This window comes from Amblyomma maculatum, chromosome 5, assembly GCF_055883805.1.
Source record: "Amblyomma maculatum isolate TAMU_Amacu chromosome 5, ASM5588380v1, whole genome shotgun sequence".
Taxonomy (NCBI): Eukaryota; Metazoa; Arthropoda; class Arachnida; order Ixodida; family Ixodidae; genus Amblyomma; species Amblyomma maculatum.
Window position 1 is genome coordinate 132,765,412 of NC_139348.1, and position 23,542 is coordinate 132,788,953.

Below are 23,542 nucleotides of genomic sequence, written 5' to 3' on the forward strand. Positions count from 1 at the left end.
TGCCAGAAAAACGGAGAGTGAGTGGACGATAAGAAACGATAATGATACAGCCGAAATATGTGTGCAATGTACCTGGGTACTTGAAAGCAACGAAATGGATATCCTGCATTATGGCGCTCTCCTACAGCATGCAACGTGAGTGTCCTGCGCGATTCAATATCAGAATGGCTCAAGCGTATACAATGTCGACAACATGTTGAAGCCGTCACTAAAGCCGTACACAGAAAGATGCTTTTCCTCCTAGGTAGTCCTTCTGCAATGAAGCAAGCTTTCCGGTAAACAATTTCTTTCTTTCTTTCTTTCTTTCTTTCTTTCTTTCTTTCTTTCTTTCTTTCTTTCTTTCTTTCTTTCTTTCTTTCTTTCTTTCTTTCTTTCTTTCTTTCTTTCTTTCTTTCTTTCTTTCTTTATTTCTTTCTTTATTTCTTTCTTTCTTTCTTTCTTTCTTTCTTTCTTTCTTTCTTTCTTTCTTTCTTTTCACACCCATCTTACGTCAAAACGAAGTGGTGGAAAAAAAGAAAATACTTTTTAAACTCCGTTTGACAGATACATATTTGTTACTGCTTCACGGCAGGTTCCAAAGTCGTCTTTTCCTTTCGACGCGGGTTCCCGGCTTAGAGAGGAAAAAGGGGGAGAAGGATGGTCCACAATGGAGGACGCAGAGGAGGAAAGCTTGTTCCCGCTCTAAGCCGGGAACAAGCTAAGAAAAACAGCGCAGGCATTCTGCATGCTATCTCCCCCGTACACAGACACTGCAAACTTGGACATAAAGCTTTCTCTCCTCTCGGGTCTGTTAGTGATCGGGTGGCCGGCGCGTACGTGTGGATGTGCTCGACCTAATGGTTTCCTTACTTTACCCGTACTGTCTGAAGAGACATTCGCCGCTTCTCTACTTTCTATAGGGTCGAGCTTTCGTATTGGAGGGCGTCGGAGTAGTATTCCGCAGGGATATCCCAAGCCAGACTATGATGATTCACTGAAGTGCTGCAGGCTTGGTTGGGGCTGTTTGCAGCATTGCCTTTATAAGGCGGAGTTAGTTGAGAGTTAAGTTTGTGCAAGCCAGGACACCTTCCTGAAGATTCTACTTCTAGCGCCCATGCTTTCCTCCGTGGAAATGAAATAGCACGCGAGCACATGTGACTTGCGTATTTCCCTGCAGCATGGAAGGTCATCTTGGTTCTGTTTGTTTAAAACGAAGGCTCTGGAAGAACTCTCTTTTTTTATCTTCAAAAAAGAATACAGCTCGTGCACGTTATATCGTGCTCGTATTTCTGTTATAGCTCTCAGCACGTGCTCAGTTGAATCTATTTATGCTCGTTAAGGTCGTCCAGGAACTCCACCTTTACCATGGTGATGCAGTGCTCATCTTTATTATTGGCAAGTTTACGTTGGTCAGCCTTTGGAAACTTGATCCAGATGTGCGCAGCATGCTCTTCGACTGATCCTGCGCTAAATATATACCATTCACGTGTATTTATGTACAGGAGATTTCATGATGTAATGCCTTTATAATCTTCTCGAAGATCCGGTCGTTTGACTTAATGGAGGCCCTTCAGTGTATTCATGACAAGCTATTGAGATCTTTGTTCTGCTGGTTCGCTTGCTGTACATCAAGGGTGGTAGTCCCGTTCATCAAAAAACCTGTCATCGGCATTGCGAGCAAGAAAGCACGAGCATTGCGCTGCAGGTGGTAGCTGGCTTGGCCGAGCACTGGTTGTTGGACATGGTGTTACCAGATGTTACATTTGGCAAGAGCTGCAAACTCGGGCCTTTGCTTTCATATGGAAGGAGGATACCAGAATCAGTCTGCCAGGATCATTGCATTCTGAGTTAGATACGTCACTCTCGTCCCTTAGGCGCGTTCATCGGCATGTTTAAAGCGGGGATTTATAAGTCAGATGGCAGCCTACGTTATCGCGTCATACCCTTAAAACAGGAGCTTAAACATCTCCCATATACTTTTTTCTTCCGTTTGTGGGCCTGATATAAAGTCATCGTTTTCTTTCGACGGGTGTACGCGGTGGAAAATGAAAAAAGGAGGGGGTAGGACAATACTCCTCGCGAGACAGAAGAGAAAATGCGTTCATTTTGATGGGTGAGGTCATTCTCGGAATGCGGAAAAAGGCGTTCGTATTCGGCCCGTCCATCCTTCGTATACAAGCATGACAGAACAGCTCGATGTACCATGCTCATGATCAAACGAACCTTATCTATGGGTGGGTCCGACCCGATATAGCTAGACATCTTGTACGTTCAATACCTCAATCTAGCATACTGTACTAAGCTGAGTTCCACGTCACAAAACGACAGTGGGTAGAATCAGAATCAATAAATAGAAATATAACGAGCACCTTTATCGCTGTAAGCCCTAGGTTCGGGCGGTTCATTTTCAAATGTTTCGGCGTGATCGCCGGAGAAAGCGGCAGAAATGGAAAGGCCGAGAAACATCTAGTAACAAGCGCGGTCGATTAGGCTATCATGGCCGCACGCTGCGCCTCCTCACCTCCATAACACAGGCGAGAAGGCACGGTGCCTTGGGCATGAATCCCGCCGAACGGAGCTGGTCCTCCTAACTTCGTGTCCTTGAGAAGGCCCCACGTGCAGACAACTTCCAGAGAATTTCAGGTGCCACTAGTGAGCCGAAGGAGAGGAGCATAGCTCTCAAGAGGTGCGGTGTTCGTACTGTCGCCCAACACTCCTTACCCAGTCTGGAAGTTTCGTCGCGGTTATTTAGGACCGTACCACGTGGCGATCGCCGGTTCTAAAGTAAGCTCTGACTGCGGTAGCAGGCAGAGCCCGCCTAAGCAAAGTCGTGATAACAGAGCTATGAGCTCAAACGTGATCATGCTAGCTCTCTGAGCTGTGCTTAGTCTTCAGTCAGCCTCTTTCGTCATGTAGTCGCCTCTCTGTTTTAATAGCTTCTGTACTTTGTGGTATTATTGTTCATAAAGTTATTTCGTCTGTTAAAGCAAGCTCTCCGTTCTTCGTCTCACCCTGTGCATAAACTATACATCGCCCGCAAAATTGAGAAGCATCTCAGAAAGGGGAGGAAGGAAAGAACATGACTAACCTGATTTTACTATGGGGCCCAGTCAAAACATACGCACAGAAAAGTTTCTCTTCTCCCGACAGAATTTCTGTTTTTTGAGACGAAACGAAACCTGTTGTGACAACAAGACCTTCGGTGGCGGCATCAAGATTTTCTATATTTACCGAAGAAAAATCCTGCAGGACTGCACGCAACAAGAAAATACTACAGAAAAAAACTACCGTACAACAGAAAGATACAACAGAACTACAGAAAGATCTGACGTTTACGACAGAAGTACAGAATATTTTGTCTCATTTTTGTTACCATTCTGCAGTTTTTTTCGACAGGATTTCTCTAAAGCATACGCTCGTCCGTATACTTAATGCGTATATTGAGTTGAAAACTGTTGAAAATTACTTAACACCGAGAAGAAACAAGAAATTTAAAGAGAAAGTAATTGCGCCTGTTGCAGCGGTATAAAATGAGGCAACAGCCCAGACAAAAATTATAATAGACCATCCTTCTTGAGCATACATGGCAATGACACCTAAAAATACTGCTAAACTCAGTCGTAAAATGTGGCAAAAAACACGTCCACTGGTTGATATATGCCCTAGAATATGTCTAGAGTATACAGACGCATCGGTCATTCAAAGGGGTTGACGAATGGCAAACTACCAGCACTATACATGCTGAGTTATTCACACATCGGGAGTAAATACCGGACCAGCCGGAATGACTGGTAATTAAGCTTTACGCTACCCGTGATGCGATGGAGACTATAAATACCATGCTGTCTATAAGGGAAGCTTACATTTACCCATTTACAACGACTTTCTAGCGGCTAATAAACAATCAAGAGAGTTATAAAACCTTAATTATTGCTTAGGAGATACATGCTCTAAATAACAATTTCAAACGTATTTAGATACATTGGATTCAAGAAAACGTTCAGAATATTGATAGACGCTGTTACGTACCAGCCCCTAACGCGAGTACCTCACCCAGAAGCCTCCCATTCGATCCCCGCTCCGTTATCCAAATCTAAAGAAAAGTGCACGTGCCCTGATTTCTTCCTGCACTCCCGTCTCCCACCCTTCTCCCCTCGTAACCTAATGATAATGGAGCCGGTTTCCCTTGCAAGAATCAAGGCTGGGGCGGACCTTACTCCGTAGGTGAGATATCGATGGAGCACTCAAGAAGATGCATTGCCAGGCACATGCCCTAAGTGTCCAAGGCCAGACTCCGAGTTGGACCTTCGTCTCCTTTTATGGTCGTGCAAAGGGATGTAGACATTAAGAACAATAGTAAAACAAGATATTGGACTGTGGGTTACAGAGGAGGAAGACCTGTACTTGTGGCTAATGGACAACAATAAGAGCCGGAGGCTGCTCCGGCTTCTTGAACACAATAGTCTACACGACATACTTTAAGTTAAAGACCGCTGCATTCTATGCAACATGACAAATCTTCGAATAAAAAAACAACGCTGTCTGTCTGTCTGTCTGTCTGTCTGTCTGTCTGTCTGTCTGTCTGTCTGTCTGTCTGTCTGTCTGTCTGTCTGTCTGTCTGTCTGTCTGTCTGTCTGTCTGTCTGTCTGTCTGTCTGTCTGTCTGTCTGTCTGTCTGTCTGTCTGTCTGTCTGTCTGTCTGTCTGTCTGTCTGTCTGTCTGTGTCTGTCTGTGTGTAGTTTTTCCCCAATTTTTTCTTCTTCCCTACTCCTTTTCGTTCCTTCTTTATTTTGTTGTTTCTTTCTTCGATATGGTTCAACTGCACAAAAATCTCGTGCAGATGGCATTCTTTACTCCTGACAATTTGAATGTATTTACTTGTAGTGTTGAAAACTCTAGCTTCGGCTATTGCGCCTGTTCCTCTGCTCAGATATGTCTGCGTTGGCTACGGCGCCTACCTGCATACGCTTACAATCAGTTCAATCGTTTCGTACAAGTACTGAGAGGCTGAAGGGTAAGAAGCAGAGTCGCTCGCATACTTCCCAGCATCCTAGCTGTTGATTTTAAGGGTCATGCATTACCTTTTGTATAGGCATGATGCCAGATGATGAAGTCCCAGTTTAGCAGGGCAACTCTGACGAATGTTGACAAGAGAATTGAGCCTCACAATTCAGCGTTAAGCATAGGAACATAATGCGCATTCGACTAATGTTGTGCTGGAACCACAAAAAGAAGTAGAAAGGTGAAAACTCCTGCCAGCTCCGCATGGCCAAATATTGCTTTGATAACAATACGAAGGCAAAATTAACAGTCGTACTCTATGTGCCAAGCCGCTTCGAGGACTGAACATCAACTACATGTGCATTATGGCGTTACGTAACTTGTTAATGCAACGAATTCCCGAATTACTACAGAGCTTTGACGCTTTTTTTGCGGACGAGCTCATTCTGAAAACTTTCATGATACTTTGTAGGTGGGCGCTTTGAATTGTAACAAATTTCAAAGTAACAGAATGAATATATGCCATATAAAATATATTTGACAACACCGTTTACAAGCCATACCCGTAGTCAAGACAACTTTTAATATATTCGTTATGTGACTGTCCTAGAAAAGGAGGAGACTGCACTGACTAACTCCCACTTACACACTGCTAATCGAAGTGGCGCTATACTCCGTGCGACATCACAGAAATTTTCTTATTAAATATCTTGTTAACTGCCGACAGCTAGCAATGAGCCAAAATAGCCTTGTATGCCCGAATCTTGAAACATCTTGCCAAAACACGCCATCAATACCAAAATGCAACTGTATCTACAAATGGCATTTTTCCGAGATAATTTCGAGCAAAGGAAGCAGCAGTGCTTAAAGACAAGTCAAGCAAACTTCGAGTTCTGTTGCTTGCTCTTGTTTCCCCGAGTTCCAATTATTTCCCACGTGTTTGAAAATCTCATTTCGGTACGAACATAACTGAAAGCAGGGAAGCACACAGAGTGGAAAATGAGTCTTCTTTGAACGCTGTTCTGAGCGCGCGTCCCTAATTTTCCTGCTTTATACAACCAGCTTCAAGGAATACGCATTCCTCCTATAATCAAAATTCAACCACGCCCACATGATTCACTTTATTCAACATCGGTCAGAATTCTTAGTCGATGGGCTCTTTGATGAAAGAGCGTCCCTTATCAAATTGCGAATACAAACAACAATATAAAGCTCTTTAATTCATCTATAGCAAAGATGCCGGCGCAATTTCGGCCATCTTTTGAAATATCTTGAAGGCTTAGTCCTTGGAATTTGTAACAATGGCAGAGAAACTTTATTGTTTACCGCGACATCATAAGATGGAAAAGATGAAGTAATCTGTTAGAGGAAAACAGGTTGCTCCAGTGCTAGTGAGGACGCTTTCAGGGTTGTATGCGCTGTTTTGTTGCTAGAAATAATAACCGAAGGAACATCAGTTGCATTCCCGGCCATTTATTTCGCGAAAGCTGTCAGCCGTTTCTTTCGCAACATAAAGCAAATGAGATATCAGAAAATTACAAGCACTTACCATCAAAACGAAAAGGGAGAATAGCGGCAAGAGCTTGTAACTGTGCTTGAGTGGCTCTGGAAAAAAAAAAGAAAAAACTAATCTTAATACCAATACAAACAACGTAAACAGGAGAGAAAGAGAGAAGTGAGTATTCAGCGCGTGCAGAATACAGACCGCACGCGCGGACGTACTCAGAGTACCCGATGAAACGAGCAACCCCCCCCCCCCCCCCCCCCGAGCCTATTTAAAAGCTGTCGTGCGATCTCTTCCGTATGATTGATCGTGCCTATTGCCAACACTACTCCGGTTGAGCGCATGCGCAGGGTTTCGTATAGTCTTTGCAGGTATTTTCAGAAACATCGGGAAAGCTATGGCTCGAGAGGCATACTAAATTTGTTTGCGTAAGCTTCAAATTACCAAAAAAGTAACCGCAAATAAAATTGTCCATACAAGGCAAAAGTAATCCTAGCGGCATTTTGTTCATCCTTTCCTAGAAAAACTAATACGCACATATATCACTTACACATCTCACTCCCACCCTCGCAGTGGTGCTTCGACAAACTTTTGCGAAACGAGCCCTGGGTAGCCTGTGCGGAATATTATTTGTTACTGGCGCAATAGTGTGATTGAGTTAATAATTTGAATGTGACGTTGCAAGGAAACCTACCAAACCTTAAGGTTGACGTCTAGCAGTTTTCTAGGAGCTAAATGTTCATATAACTTCATAACATTTGGGATGCCAACACTAATGACAAGTTAAAATGTTTAAAGATTGCAAGGAAATATATTAGGACATTACTTGCAAGGTTTTCGTGACTTCATACTTTTTAAGCATGGCGAACAAAGTGCAACCGGCAGCGCAGATGCCTTTGTTAAAGGACGATCTATAGTCAAATGCGCTTCATTTCCTACAAACGCACAATTATTATCATAGGAGTTTCAAGCCTCAGCAAGCAGGTCTATCATCATCAGCCTGATTATACCCACTGCAGGGCGAAGGCCTCTCCCATATTTCTCCACTTAACCCGGTTTTGTGCTAGCTGCATCCACTTGACCCCTGATAACTTCTTAATCTCATCCGCCCACCTAACTTTCTGCCGCCCCCTGCTACGCTTTCCTTCCCTTGGAATCCAGTTTGTTACCCTCAGCGACCATCGGTTATCGTCTCTTCGCAATACATGTCCTGCCCATGTCCATTTCTTCTTCTTGATTTCTACTAGAATGTCGGTAACTTTAGTTATTTCTCTGACCCACTCTGCACGCTTTCTATCTCTTAATGTTACCCCTACCATTTTTCGTTCCATAGCCCTCTGGGTTGTCCTCAACTTAAGTAGAACTCTCTTGGTTAGCCTCCACGTTTCAGCCCCATAGGTGAGTACAGGCAAGATGCAACTGTTGTATACTTTCCTCTTGAGCGATACCGGTAAGCTGCTAGTCATAATCTGCGAGTGCTTGCCAAATGCGCTCCATCCCAATCGTATTCTTCTTGTTATTTCCTTTTCGTGGTCCGGATCTGCGGTTACTACCTGTCCTAAGTAGACATATTCGCCTACTACTTCCAGTATTTCGCTACCTAATGTAAACTGCTGTTCCTTCCCGAGGCTGTTGAACATTACCTTAGTCTTCTGCATATTGATTTTCAAGCCTAGCTTTCTACTTTTCCTGTCTAGGTCGTCGATCATTATTTGCAGTTCATCCCCCGAGTTGCTTAGCAAGGCAATGTCATCAGCAAATCGCAGATTACTGAGGTGTTCTCCATCTACCCTTATCCCTAACTGCTCCCATTCCAAGTCTCTGAATATTTCCTCTAAACAAGCTGTGAATAGTACTGGGGAGATTGTGTCTCCTTGCCTAACACCTTTCTTTATGGGAATTTTGTTACTTTCTTTATGCAGAACTATGGTTGCTGTGCAGCCACTATATATATCTTCCAGCACTTTCACGTACGGCTCGTCTACCCCCTGATTTCGCAATGCCTGCATCACCGCCAAGGTTCGAACTGAGTCAAATGCTTTTTCGTAATCAATGAATGCTATGTATAAGGGCTGGTTATATTCCGAGCATTTGTCTATCACCTGATTGATGGTATGGATATGATCGATAGTAGAGTACCGTTTCCGAAACCCTGCTTGATCCTTTGCTTGATTGCAGTCTAAGGTTGTCCTGATTCTATTAGCGATTACCTTAGTAAATACCTTATACGTAACAGACAGTAAGCTGATTGGTCTGTAATTTTTAAGGTACTTAGAGTCCCCTTTCTTGTGAATGAGGATAATGTTTGCATTCTTCCATGGTTCCGGTACCGTCGATGACAGCAGGCAATGCGTATACAGGGTGGCCAGTTTTTCTAGCACGATATCCCCCCCGTCCTTCAGCAAATCTGTAGTTATCTGATCCTCTCCGGCTGATTTCCCCCTTTTCATAGTTTCTAGTGCTTTCTTGACCTCGTCCTTCGTCACTGGTGGAACGTCTGACTGTTTTTCCCTACCGCCAATCTCATTACGGTCCTGACTACTTTGGCTACTGTAGAGATCTGTATAGAACTCTTCGGCTACTTTGACTATTTTTTCCATATTAGTGATGACGTTGCCCGCCTTGTCCCTTATCGCGTACATCTGGTTTTTGTCTATGCCCAATTTCTTCTTTACCGCTTTAAGGCTTCCCCCTTCTTTACAGCATGCTCAATTTTCTCCATGTTATACTCCTTATATCCGCCACCTTCCGCTTATTGATTAGCTTTGATATCTCGGCCAATTCGATCTGGTCTGTTGGATTGGAAGTTTTCATATTCTGGCGTTTCTTAATCAAATCTTTCGTCTCCTTAGACAGCTTGCCGGTATCCTCTCTAACTATCCTACCGCCTACTTCTACCGCGCACCTAGTAATGATATCTCTGAAATTATTGTTCCTTGCCTCTAGGGTAATGTCGCCATCCTCAGTTAGAGCTGAAAACCTATTCTGTAGCGAGATCCTGAACTCTTCTGCCCTTCCCCTCACCGCTAATTCGTTGATGGGTTTCATTCTTACTAATCTGTTGCGTTCCTTCTTCAGATTTAGACTAATTCGGGACCTCACCATTATGTGGTTACTGCATCGCACTTTCCCGATTACCTCTACATCTTGCATAATGGCGGGGGTTGAACACATTATGAAGTCGATTTCATTTTTAGTCTCTCCGTTAGGACTTTTCCATGTCCATTTCCGGTTCTTCCGTTTGCTGAAGAAGGTATTCATGATTCGTAAGTTACTGCGCTCTGCAAACTCCACTAGTAACTCCCCCCTGCTATTCCTAGAACCAATGCCATAGTCACCTACTGCCTTGTCTCCTGCCGTTTTTTTCCCTACCTTGGCATTGAAATCGCCCATTAGTACAGTATACTGCGTCTTTACTTTTCGCATTGCCGATTCTACATCTTCATAGAAGATTTCAACTGCCTGGTCATCATAACTACATGTAGGTGCATAGGCCTGTACAACCTTCAGTTTATACCGCTTATTAGGCTTAATTACGATGCCTGCAACCCTCTCATTAATACTATAGAATTCATCTATATTACCCGCTGTATACTTATTGACAAGGAAACCTACTCCTAGTTGTCGCCTCTCTGGTAAGCCTCGATAACACAGTACATGCCCATCCTTCAGTACAGTATATGCCTCATTCGGCCTCCTAACCTCACTAAGCCCTATGACATCCCATTTAATGCCCTCTAGTTCCTCTAACAGCACTGCTAAGCTAGCTTCACTAGCTAGGGTTCTAGCATTAAACGTTGCCAGGGTCAGTTTCCAATGGCGGCCTGTCCAGCGGAGCCAGGCTTTCTTAGCACCCCCTGCTGCGTCACAGGTCTGACCGCCGCCGTGGTCAGTTGTTCCGCAGCCGCTGGTGACTGAGGGCCGGGGTTTTACGGAGCCTATCATAGGAGGTTGCGGCCAATTACTGCACCAGGGTGGCCAACTCCTGTTCTGGTGAGGGAGTGCGTTGCCAGAGGTGTTCACCGGCATCAGGTCGCACCCCAAAACTGTTTATGCAATTCCATCGACACGCGATTTCTTTTTTTCATCCGGTGGAGAATTGCGCGGCACCGGGATTTGAACCCCGGTCCTCTTGCATGCGAGGCGGATGTTCTACCGCTACGCCACCGCTGCACCGCTGTAGCAGGTTTAGCTTTCTCTTAAATATATCCTTCAGAAGAACCCCTGCATCTCTGACAGCTGATACTCAGAAGTTTATTCGATAAATGTATCAAAACATGCTTTTTATGCAACTGCATGTGTTAAAGATCGGTTCAATTATGGGAGCAAAAATGAAATCTATGGACGTTGTCATGCTCTGTATCAGAGGGGTGTGCCGAGGGGGGTTTTTGGAGGCTGGCATTGGTAGATACTGCGATAACTGCCCCAATTGAAGATGCGATAAGTTGTCATAACCTGCACATCTTCCTGACCATGCGCTCAGAGCACGTTTTCTATTAAAAATAAACAAAGCTTTGAACTACAATTCCTAACACTGCCCCGCAGTGTTATCAAGAGCTTGCAATCAAATCCTTTATGTACACAGAGGCAGCTTCCCTAACGAATATCTAAAAGTCATTGCAAGCTTAAATTATGAAATACTGCGCAGAAAAAAATTGTAAAAACGAGGACGGAAAAGGCTGGGCCACTATGTGCGATGGCTACACTTACAACTTAATGAAATAATATCGGCAGGCATAGAAGGAAAGAGCAGATGTCGTACATTTCGCAAATATTTGCAAAGATGTAAAACAAAACAGAACAATCGTAACAAATTACGAATATCCATCAGTGAATAAGAAAGAAATGAATGAAATATCAAATAGACTCTTGGTTTAGTTGATGAATGGTTGGAAAAAGTTTATTTTCTTGTGCAGGAAATAAACTAGAGGTGAACTCATATACCCGCAGCTGCTGCTTTTCTCGATTTCACAAACTTTCAAGATCTGAATCAGCGAATGATGTTTACCACGCTTAAGAAAATTTGTGCGATTCAAAAAGGACTACAACATTTGTAATTCTTTAATGTGTTGGCGCATGTTCGCATGTTTTCCATTCTCTGTACCGGCGACTACCAGTAATGAAAAACAAGCCGAAAAGAGTAGGCACTGGATTCAGTTGTTATGAAATACTTGCAGAGAGATTTGTGTTAAAAATATTAATAATAATAAGCTGCCTAGGATATCGGATACTGTATAATTTGGCTACTGCGTTTTTGACTGCCTTTCGAGCAAAGGAAAGGGACGGCGTTTACTCGTAAAGTGAGGCCTCGTGCTAACGGAAGAGAACGTTGGGCGAGTAGTAGGCTGTTCATGATGGTTTGGTGGGCGCTGTTTAACACGGAGACAAAGCGAACAATACACGGGACTGGCGCCTTTTCACATCTGGTTTATTGGAAAGAAAGCGAAGCTTATTAAGAACGAAAAACCTGGAGGAAGATTAAAAATAAATCGAAACAAAGACGAAAATCTCGAAGATAGCCTATTTCCCTCTTCGATGACGAGAGCGAAGGCTTGCTGACCCAATTTCTACGAGGCGATATGGAATGCTTCCATCACTTCCCTAAATATTTGCTGTGGATGCCGACACAACAGCTTTGTCGCATCAAATACGGGTCGGCAATTGTTGCATTCCCGGAGGTGTTCATTCAAACCTGAAGTGTTTTCATTATTTTGCTCTTTGAGGCGAATGTTCAAACAACGCCCGGTTTGTCCTATGTATGCCAGTCCACAATGAAAAAAAAAAAAATGTTATAAACCACATCAGTTACACAGCATACAAGCCTCTTTCTATGCTTCATTTTGCAAGGAGAAATTGTGCCAATTTTTTTCGCCTTCCTTTCTACAAGTGGACAAAGTGTGCTTAATAAGCTTCGTTTTCTTCCCAATCAATTAGCTGTGAAAAAGGCGCCAGTCCCGTGTTTTCTTCGCTTTTTCTCTGGGTTAAACAGCGTCCCCCAATCCTCGTGCGAACGTGCAGTCTTCCTAACTGCACCTACGAAAAGCTCAAGGCAGTTCTAGCTTCAGCACAGATGCATTGTTTGGATGAGTCGCTATGCAAGAAATAATTCGCAAAGAAATCCTTAATAATTAATGGAATGCAATTAGTTTGCGCGCTTAGTTTTGGCTACTCATAAATTGTGGCTACAAATAGCGATGCGGCCGCTCCGTGGCTAACTATTTTTAATCAAGAATAGTCTTGGACTTTCAGATCTCAGAGGGGGCTTTGCATACCTGTGCTTGCTTATCTCTGCTAGCATTGAGGCAATTGTATCGTATCTTTCTTTGTGTACTGATTTTCGTCTTTTCTTCCATATAAGATACGCACTAAGCTCTACGTAAACGCTTATGCATAGAAAACTAAGAAGCACTTTAGTATATTGGGCGTAGAATTCAACTCAAAGCGGCCTTAATTTTCGGCCACTTAGGCAGCCCTTATTTTAGTGAGATTTTATTACTCCGGTTAAGATAAAAATTAGTTGCCTGTCGAATGATTAGCGTTTTCTACGACTTGTCGTGAATGAAACGAAACAAACAAGAATCTGCTAATAGAACTACATGTCCTCACTGTAGAAATTAGTAGGTGAACTTCGTTATAACTAAGTTTACATATCCTATCGGAATGTCACGAAGACGTCAAGTGTAGTTGCCGTAAACATTAGTTGTGTCATGTATGCTAAATAATCAGCACATCACAACAAAAGTCGCTCTCTGGAAATGACTTTTGAAAAAAAAAAAAAAAACAGAAAATGACCAGTGTGACCACCGCCAAACTGTGTGTTCGCACTCTTACTTTTGATCGACTGCTTCGCTTCTCAAAAACAAAAACGAGGTTCAAAGAAATTCATTATCACTTTTTGGTTTTCAACAACACACACAAAAAAAAATGAAAGCTGCCTTTGAGAGATAAACACGAAAAAATTCACAGGAAAGCAAGGACGCAGTATCATTTTCTTTAACATTCTTTTGACACTGTAAAGAGAGGCAAGCTTTTTCGATCCAGCAAAAACTAAAAAACAAACAAAACCGACAAGAAGGCAACGTTTTATGCTGTTTCTAAAGCATGCTTTGAACCGTTCGTTATCAAGCCATGGCTGATAGGAGATGACACGCCTCTCTATCAACTAGCAAGCCTGTCCTGCCGCTTGGGAAGGTCGTGGAAGAAAAATAGCAAATATAATGCGAGTTTCCAGATAACGATCAGGCCCCAGGCGTAAACAAAACACAATAAAACAATAAACGAGCCCTGCGCTCCAATTTGGCCACGCTCGTAAACAATGCAGCTCCCAAGATTATCAATAATGGCGACTGGGCAGGCTACGCACTGCAACGAGACGTGGAACTAATAACAAAGTCCATAAACAAAGCGGCGCCTAGTGCAGCGTACGTGAAGCCGGCTCGATTCAGGAAGAACATGACTGGCGTTAGGCTTCCCTTTGCTGCCCGCGTTTGTTGGAGCTGTCGTTTGTGTTATTGCTCTGCATTTCTTTTATGATGCTGTAGCCTTCGCAGTTTTTTTTGTATATTTGGCGTGCATCTAGCACTTTTATCTACTTTCTCCTACGAAAAGGGTGCGCGAAGTACTTCGTCCGACATATTTTGTACTTAAATTTTTTCCTATTCAGTTCGATATTTGCGATCACCTCAGATGCCCGTGCGGTCATTGCGATAATGGGGTAGCTCATGGGAAGAGCAGATGTCGCGTGGATTTATCGACAGAACTGTCGTTATTGAGCTCCGTAGTTCATAATCTCCATCGACTTTATTTCTCATTTTGGGGCTTTTCAATAGCACTGAGCCGAAATTCCCCGACGTGCCCACCCACCGATAGTGGCTGTAGCGTAAGTTATTACCGCTGCTCACAACATGAGCTCCGAAGCGCCTAGCTGTCCATTTCCTCAGGTTTTCTTTGCTTGCTCTCTGCGAAAATAAATAACCTATTTTTTTTTTTTTTTTGTAGGGAGACGTTTCAGTTCATTGCACCGATAATTTGATTTGGACTGAACTGCGCTGCTTCGTGATAACAAGCAGTTTAGACAGTCACTCAAATATACGATGGCTGGAAGCTGACTGAAAGGTAAATTTACTCCAATTGCAAAACTCTAAAAAGGTAGATACAGAGAGAAAACAGAAGAGAAACCGTACTGAAAAACCAAATGTTCTCACAAAATATCACCAAATCGCATAGACTCTCATACGGTGGACATTATTATCATAAATTAGTTCGCATAATTTATGATGATGTACAAGAAACTATGAGATTTTACGCAATTATATTCAACTTGTAGTGATTGCTTATGAGAATTGAGTGAGATCGTGTGAGAAAATGTGAGGTAATTGCCTCATATAATATTGTTTCAGTAGGGAATAAACGCAGAAAATATGTTTTAGCCTTTATTCAGACAAGAAGGGCGTCTTAGCAATACTGGTCAGTTCTTAGTGTCGTCTATATAAATGAATGTAGATGGCACGTCATACAGCCTTGTTGATTTTCTATTCATATTTAAACCTTGCTGGTGTTTTAAAAATAAACAATTGCTCCTTTCAGTTCTAGCAAACCGTGGCGTTCATCTAAAACCCGCTATGAACCTGACGCACAATGTGAAGCAGAACGCATTCGAAATAATAATTCAAACCTTTCTCCCTGGATGGGACCTTCTATTGTCCCGCCTGGCATTCGTGGGGGGACTCTGAAACATGATATCCGAAGTTGCGCAAAACCATTGGACAATTGCATTCGGATCCTTCGTACGGTGATACGACTTCCGATCTCAATTGCATCTGACTGAACTGGTGTGAGGCCAGATGCATTGGAATTTACGAACGAAAATCATAAAAACGCATTTGTGCTGGCCGAGCTCACTTTGGCTGCTCCAATTACCGAAAACATAAAAATAACAGTACTTAAAGGAGTGCCTCACGGCACTGTGCGTAGCTCAGGTCGGCGCAGAATCGCTTTTATTGATAGAAAAGAAACTAATTGTAGTTGTCTTAGCCGAGAGGGTAAAAGGCGAAGAATGTATGCGAAAGCACGTTGTTTCACTGAAACGAAAGCGAAAGCGTTTCATTTCGCTTTCTCTTTGGTGCTAGGGTCTTAAGGCCCAACATCGGTGGGCGGGGAATTTAGGGGCCGCGGACTTTAAACATTTCGGTACGCTTAGTGGGCCTTGAGATGACGATGTGTTGTCAATCATTTACGCAAAGATAGAAGTTGACGAAGACGAAGACATTCAATGCAACCCGCGGAACAGTCGCTGTTAAACACTGGGAGAGGAGGGGAGGGGGGAGACCCTAGATTCGAATCCATTTCAATAGGTTTCTTTCTACGGAAGTTCAGTGAAAAGTCCAGGCTTCCTAAATACCTTCTGGTTTTCCGTATTTCCCTGTACATTAAGGCTTTCGCACTAAAATAATCCTCATAGGTCACTGCTTAAAACAAGCAATTCCCCGGAGAATTTCCCCGCGGTGGCGATGACCTGTGCACTGCCCTATCGAAAATTCGTCGCTTGCGTTATCACGTTGCGTTATCACGTTGCGTTATCCTTTCCAATCCTTTTTGAATGCCCGATATGAGACGTTCAATGTTTCTGCTGGCACATCCCCTAATGCGCATAAATATTGAGTGAGACCGATATTTTTCAGCGATCACTGTGTGATCTCTGTTCAGATAGGAAAGTGCACTATACTTCGTCTCACTAGATGTTTGCAGCACTGCGAAAGGCAGAGGCACTCCGGACCAATTATCACGCGCACTACAATATGCAGTTGTGCATATACGCACCTCTCACTTCATAAATTGGCGGAGCCCAATTCTCTATAGTAGTGCGCCGGAGCGAGGGGCACTTAGGAGCACAATTGCAAGGGCTGCTCGGCCTTTCGCAGTGCTGCAGATATCTTGTGAGACGAAGTATAGACGTTTTCTCCACCCACGATGGGAGTTATAGAAGCTATATAGTTTCCTCCTTTCAGACAAAATATTTCAGCGCGCCCTATCTACTTGCTTCAAAGATACGTGAGCACGTGCAGACCTCTCAGTCTTTCAGATGTGGGAGTTTTGCAAACAAGAGGTTAAGAACCTTGTTATTGAAACATCATCACGGATTGCATTCCTAAAGCGCTTTCGCCTTCGTGAATTAAAGCGCATTTTGAACAAATTGCACGAGTTGGAAAGAATTGTTCCAGGATCGTATCTTGATGATGTCGATAAGATTGGTGATGTCCACCATGTTAATATCAGGGTGCCTTTATGAGGCACCCTGATATGAAGGCTCTGTATTAAACAAACATCTCGCCGGGCTTTTAATGATGAAATGCGGGCTGCTCTTTCCAAACAGGCTTTAGAAACTCGTTGCGGAAGTGATACATACACTAAACGTCAGGTATTTAATTATAATATGCCCATCTTTAGTGGTAGTAGTGACAGGATTAGTGGGTACAATTTCAGTCACTTAAAAGAAGCCTTTCATCATTTTCAAGATGAGCAGCGAGCAATCACTGAGGTGTCTATAAGTTTAGCTGAGGTCAAATTGGACGTTTATTCACTACAGGATCAAAAGCCACCTGGCCCGGACGGTGTAAGTAGTGAGATGTGTAAACCCGTTATGCCTCACTTAGCAGTTGCCTTACTGGAAGTTGTCAGTGGAGCTTATGACATGGTCTTTTTGCCTCCCACGTGCTACACTGGTCACACCATACTAATTCCGATAAGCACGGATAAAAAGAGGTTGAAAATTGTTGAAGTGCATCGTCAAATATTATGCTACATGGATTATAAGATATTTGCGAAAGTTCTTTCTTCTAGTCTGGAGCTCCTGGCATTAGATTTATTAGGCCACACCAAGTGTGCGAGATTCAAGACCGTAGTATCCAAAACTATATTCATATCGCACATTATGTGTTACAGGGTCAGACGAGGTAAGTCAAGTGGCCCTTGCTGATTTGATCTGGCAAATTGATCTGGCAAAAGCTTCTGATAAGGTGTGTCATGACGTAAATTTGCTTGTTGTATTGAAGACGACCAAAATTGGTGATACTTTTCTTAAATAGATCAAATTATGTTATAAAGCGGTCACTACCAGACTGATAAAGTTATGATTGTTAATCATAACTTTACCAAGCCTATTGCAATAAAATCATCCTTTCGACAGGGCAGCTCGCTCTCACCTTTGTCATTCGCTTTATACCTTGAGACCCTATTTGGTAGTATTGGTAACAACACAGCAGTTCATGGCTTCTCTCTATCGCGATGTGAAATCAAGGTTGTGTCTTATTCTGATGATAATGCCCTTTTCACTTCTGATGCAAAGAGTGTGGGTGAGGGTTTGAGTGTAAACCAGCAGTTCTGTGACAGTTCGAGTGCGTCTCCTTGAGTTGATAAGTCAAAGGTGGTCGGGTTAGTTAACTGGGATATAAAACACAGGTTTTTGGTGGTATCAGGTGAAACTCTGAAGACATACCGTGTATGGGGGTTTCCTTGCATGAGTATCGTAATAATGGGCCTTACTAGGATTCGCAGATCTCGTCACTTAGACGACAAACCCTAGCTCGGATGTGTAGAGAGCTGTATCTATTTGCACGAGTACAAGTTTGCAATCTCTTCTTGTTTCTGAAGCGTCCTGCAGATTCTGCATATTCTACAAGCAAAACCCACAGATGATGCATAGAATTTTTGCTGCCTTTATGTGGAGCTCGCAGTGGAAGGCTATGTGTCGGGACAATTTGTTTCTTACTCTGGAGTCTGGTGGGGCTGCTTGTTTGTTCGTCAGCTGGTCCAAAGATCTTTCTTCTTTAAAGAAGCAAGCCCTACATTCCTCCTGGCTTTGTTTACCAGACATTAAATTCCCCTTTGGCCCATTCTGTTTGCGCCGAATGGGAATAGGAGTGAGGAGCCTTTGTGAGCTTTCGTTAAGGCAGCTATCGGCACATTCCATTTCCACACCGTGCGGATTTTCTTGCAGTTCTTATACAACCTCTCCAGAAGGCAGATGACAAAAGTTCTAATTTAGAGCTTATTTCTTCGACTGATGTATTGGCAGCCTTACCTCTCCCTTCTAGACAACATTGTACTAAAGCGGGTGTAACGGGTGCATATTCAATAGTTCTCAAATGCCTTCTTTTTAAACTTCATACGTCATCCTTATCTGTCAATACGATAGCTTCATGCACAATGCACTTTTGTGCCATGGTCAGTGAACTGTCACCAGTGTCCGCATTAAGAAACTATAAACTATTGTCTATGTATTGTCACGATGCCGTGTTTGTTTCTTTTTTTGGCAGGGCGAAAGGGAGGGTGGGCAGTTAACGGTCTGTCAAAAAGGACATTGATATTGCGCCATATACTATAAGGTTTCTCACTACAGTGGAATATTGTACGGTTCCATCGATCTTTTTTTGCTCATTGGACTGTTAGCCTGTGAAAAAGCCGCAATTCTGGCCGCCACGCAAACCCACCACCTTCATCGACGTGTATGTTCCGATACCACATAGCATCACAGTGTGCTAACGTTGTGTGGGGGTATATGATGCGCAGGATCGACCTCCAGCCTGGTCGCCTTTACTTGATGCATGTAATGTCTACCGGAAGTTTGATGTGCGTGCAACGTGTGAGCTGGATGGCGTTGCAGCTCTGTACGACGGGCTGAGGGATGAAACCTGTTTAAATCGGGCTTGAAGTGTGGCAGAGTTGGTATATTTCCATGCAGTAAACAACAACAAAAAAAGAACCCAGCGTGGACTTTTGGTTTATGCACTCGGTTGACGATCGGAAGGATACTTGTTGGATCCCTGATGGAAACAGATTTTTTTTTTTAAACTGCAACTACGGTGGAAATTTTCTACGCACAGATTCTGATCACACCAGTCATGAAAAAAAAAAAAAAGGTTTCGCCTTAATATCTCGTGCATTTCCGCCTATATAGCACATGAAACATATTTAGCTGTGCCTACTTAATTCCCACAATGGTATTGACAAAACTAAACGTTAAGCGTTTCATTTATGTCTTTTACTTTCCTTAAAAAAAAAACACTTTCCATTTATTTCTGTCTGCCATTAGCGTAGTGAATATAAGCTGCTTTTCTTCCTAATCGACCAAATTTCGCATGCACGCATCGCTACGGGCTAATGCTTAATAATTGAGGTCGTAGACTGCGGTAGAGTGAAAACAAATGTGTTATTCTTCAGTGCAGGATCTATTCCGCACCTCTTCACAATCATCTACAACGTTTACTACGTTAATTTGGAATAGCAGTACTTCCCACTGCAATCGTTAAGATGCCGCAACTCTGAAGTACCGGGCGCTATCCCACAATAAATTACAGGCTTCGTTCGGCGTGTGCGTGTATTTCTAAACACGTGCAGCTGGACCGAAACAGTCGGGAGTAGACTTAATTGAGGCCTCGAAGAAAATGATTATCGAACCCACTGTGCAAGAGAGAGCTCGTTGCTTCTCCAGATGAAATATAAACAAACGTGTTCTCGAATGAAGCAGGCCAGCTTTGGACTGGTCCGTTTGTCTCTAGAATCGTGCATCGCTGTGAGAGATAGCGCTTGGAGGAGGTAAGATGGGAGCCTCCTTTACATCGGTGCGGAATGTTTTTCTTAAGTTGCGCTTATGTTCACCGACAGCCGACGTCACAGGTGTAAAATTAAAGGCTATGATAAGTTTCTGGTGGAGAGTGTTATACCATGAAAACGTTCCAGTCCTGTGGATATACCACCTCGCCTCATCCGTAAATACCTGTAGTTTTCCTAGAAATATTTTTAAAGGTATTTCAGACTAACACACCATCATTAACGTCAGGTTTGGTTTGGTTCGTGGAATTTATCATCCCAACGCAATTCGTGCTATGAGAAATGATCAAGTGAATGGCTCCGGAAATTTCGGCCATCAGGGGTTCCTTAATGTGAAGTGACGTCGGACATAGCGCGGGTGCCTGGCCCTTCGCCTCGATCAAAAAGCGGCTGCCGAGACCGGGATTTGATCACGAATTTTTGGGTACAGCATTCGAGCGCTCTACCCATTGCACCACTTCAGCGAGACCATAAACTTCTTTCTCATCACCCAGACAGCTATTTTTGGCCAAGAGCGAATAAAAAAACTCCGGCAGTATTTACTTGGAAAACAAATTATTTATTATCAAGAAAATTGAAATAAAAGACCAGATGGTGTGACGTGAAACGAGCTGCTGTAGGGGTTAGCTGGTACTCATTTCGAAGCAGGTGCTTATCCGTCTCCATATTTCTTGCCTATCCTGACAGCGGGATCAGATAAGAATGCCAAAAAGGAAAATATATTCAGTTTGATTACTGAATGGAGTTGACAGATCCTAAGAAACCTTCGCTCAATTTGCTGCGTTTATTAAAGGCTAGCTCACAAGCTTCAGTACGGTGAACGGTTTTAGAAACGCTCAATTTCATGCAGCTGGCCTGTTCCCATAGCCTCGGGCTGTTGGCGAGTTCATTTTCGGAAAGCGCGCAGCATATAGCGTCCTTCAGATAACGTTGCTGTACTCCAGAACAGCGTAAACCTTTCCTTCTCTAATAAATACGCAGCAAATAAGACCCATTAGTTAATTACGTTTGCTTCCCATGACAATGTGGGCTTGTGAATGCCGCACAGCTGACAGGAAAGAAGAGCAGCGAGCTCCCACGCCGAAACAGCAGTTTATCTCCATCGGTCCTGTCGCTCCTCTCGGTCTTTATGCTTAACATGTGGTTGCACCTGAAGCTTTTCTTTTTTTTTGTTTAAAGAAGAAGAAAACGCAACATCTTCGGTTTTCGCACGCTCATGGGATCGTCCATATGGTACACTCGAATATTTAAGTTCACAGTGCAGCAGGCGGCACCTCCTTTAAGGCTGGTGCCATTCCCTGTCGGAAACTAGAGGGTCATTTTGTTTGGAAAGGATTGATCTCATTTCATTGACGGAGAAGAAGCATGTAATGGGCTACAGTACAAAATGGTAAGACGTTAATTACAGATCGGCGAATATAGCCACAGCCCTCATTTCAGTTAGGTTTATAAGGTTCTCCGTGACATCTGAAGTTCTGCCTGAAATATCACGTGTGCATTGCGGCACAGAGCTAGAGAAAAATGTTGCTTTCCTGGAGAATATTGGGGCGGCAAAAAGCTGAGCACGTGACCCAATATGGCGTGTGCGCTGTCACCGTATACAAAGAAGCCGAACGTCGAACCACAGAGACGAGCTATATGCTTCGCTAGTCGCTTGAAATCGAATGCGCTCGGAAAGTGTCGTGTACACAGCAAACACCAGCTATCATAACTACGGAAGTGAATTTTTATTACTACGTCAAATTTCAGACAACGATGCTGACCGGCAACTGGCTTAAACATAGTACAGGATATAACGTCTCGTAACAATTACTACGTCCGCTGAATCTATGACAATGCGTTTAGTCTGATCCTGCACCAAGGCATATTATCAGTTACTTTCAAGACCCAAGTTACTTAACAACTTCATCGAAGTCATAGCTTTCGCCAGTGGGTGAAATGAGGCGAAATAAGCAAGAACTTATAGCATACACTAAGCATGCGCGGCGCGAAGGCTTGTGCTCGAAATGCGCTGCTGAGCTAAGTTTTATGATCGTTCCATTAGGGAATTTTAAAAGCGCGTAGGCGTATCGCGAAATATAGGATGACTGCTGAGCGCTTCTAGTAGTCGCTAGAGAATTCTGCCACTGTGCGTGGGTAATTGGCATGCGCTGATGCGGTAAGCGCCTACGCTAATACGCCCCCGCAAGGATAAAGCTTATGTTGCGACGTTTCCCTAAAAAGGGAACAAAAATCGCAGGTGCAACGAAAATACTCACTCAATGAGGTTTCCGGGACAGCCTAGTTAGGGTTGTTCTCACTAGAAAATACTGGTTATGTAAATCCTATAATAAGTATAGTGTAATTACTTATTAGCATCCCCTCAAGCTCTAACATCAAATACTTCTGCACCGTATAGCCAGCGATAACCAGTTTTCTAGGGAAGTTTTCTTTGTGAATTTTTTATTATTTAGTTCGCACAAATATTTATACTTCCAAGATTGTGATTGTTCTAGTTTAGTTTATCGAAACAACGTCCCTGAATAACTCTGGCTAATCAGGGGCGTAGCAGTTTGGATTATCGGAAGTTTTCACCGCGTGCAGTTCTTCGTACACGCGCACTTCCTTGGTACGAAGCTATATAGCATTCATTTGTAGTCGCATGCCTATACTTAGGTGGATAGCACAATTATTTATTTTCCTATTAGAAATGTGCTCTGTCTTAACCTTCATGCTGAGGCTGATATAAGTTAATTCCCAATAAAAGTGGAGGAATAGGGGAAGTCAGCTGGCGTGCCGCATTCCGTGGAGACCTTTGGCGACGCCGGCCCATTCGACAGCCTTGAACTGAATGTCAGGGTCATCGCTGGACCTTAGCTTGTCCCAAGCTTCATTAGAGGGATCAGGCCAGAGTTGTGATGGAGGCTTATGGGCTTTTCACGCCCGGATCATATGATAGAAGTTGTATTTCTTCCCATCCCTAAAAGCATTCGAACATATAGACCTATATTTATAGATTACTACATTACAGTGCACGTTGGGCAGGTGTTGCTTTCTTGCGCTTTTTTTCTTCTTCCTTTCTTTCTCTTCTTGACCATTCTTCTCTGCTTGAGCAGAGAAGAACAGTTGAGAGTGCCCGCATTCTAGGACGTTAGCGCTGCTGAAAGCCTCGGTACACGCAGGCCATTGTTGAATGTCTGTGTTTTCCACTGCAAATGATGCATACCCGACGACGGCAGCGTGACCCTTGCCAGCACGGATTAATTTTGGGCGCAAAACATTGTCACGGTTGCTTGTCATGGTGACAGTACGCTGATTCATTACTTCACTGCTGCCTACTAGAGTGGCCACAAGATTTACCTGGAATGCTTTTACAGGCGGGAAAATGGAATTTGCGTTATAAATTGTTCTGGACGAATAAACCACCATACCGCAGAAGTACTTGGTTAGATTTATATTGCGTGTGTCCAAG

The 23,542-nt window shown here is 43.4% G+C and overlaps 1 long non-coding RNA gene across 1 annotated transcript in view; it reads right to left on the reverse strand.

The window, feature by feature from the left end:
• Positions 1-23,542, reverse strand: part of LOC146189606 (uncharacterized) — a 115,944-nt gene that overhangs the window by 31,350 nt on the left and 61,052 nt on the right. The window contains exon 2 of the long non-coding RNA XR_014707307.1: positions 6,529-6,584. This is a non-coding gene — a long non-coding RNA (uncharacterized LOC146189606). The remainder of the gene's footprint in view (positions 1-6,528; positions 6,585-23,542) is intronic.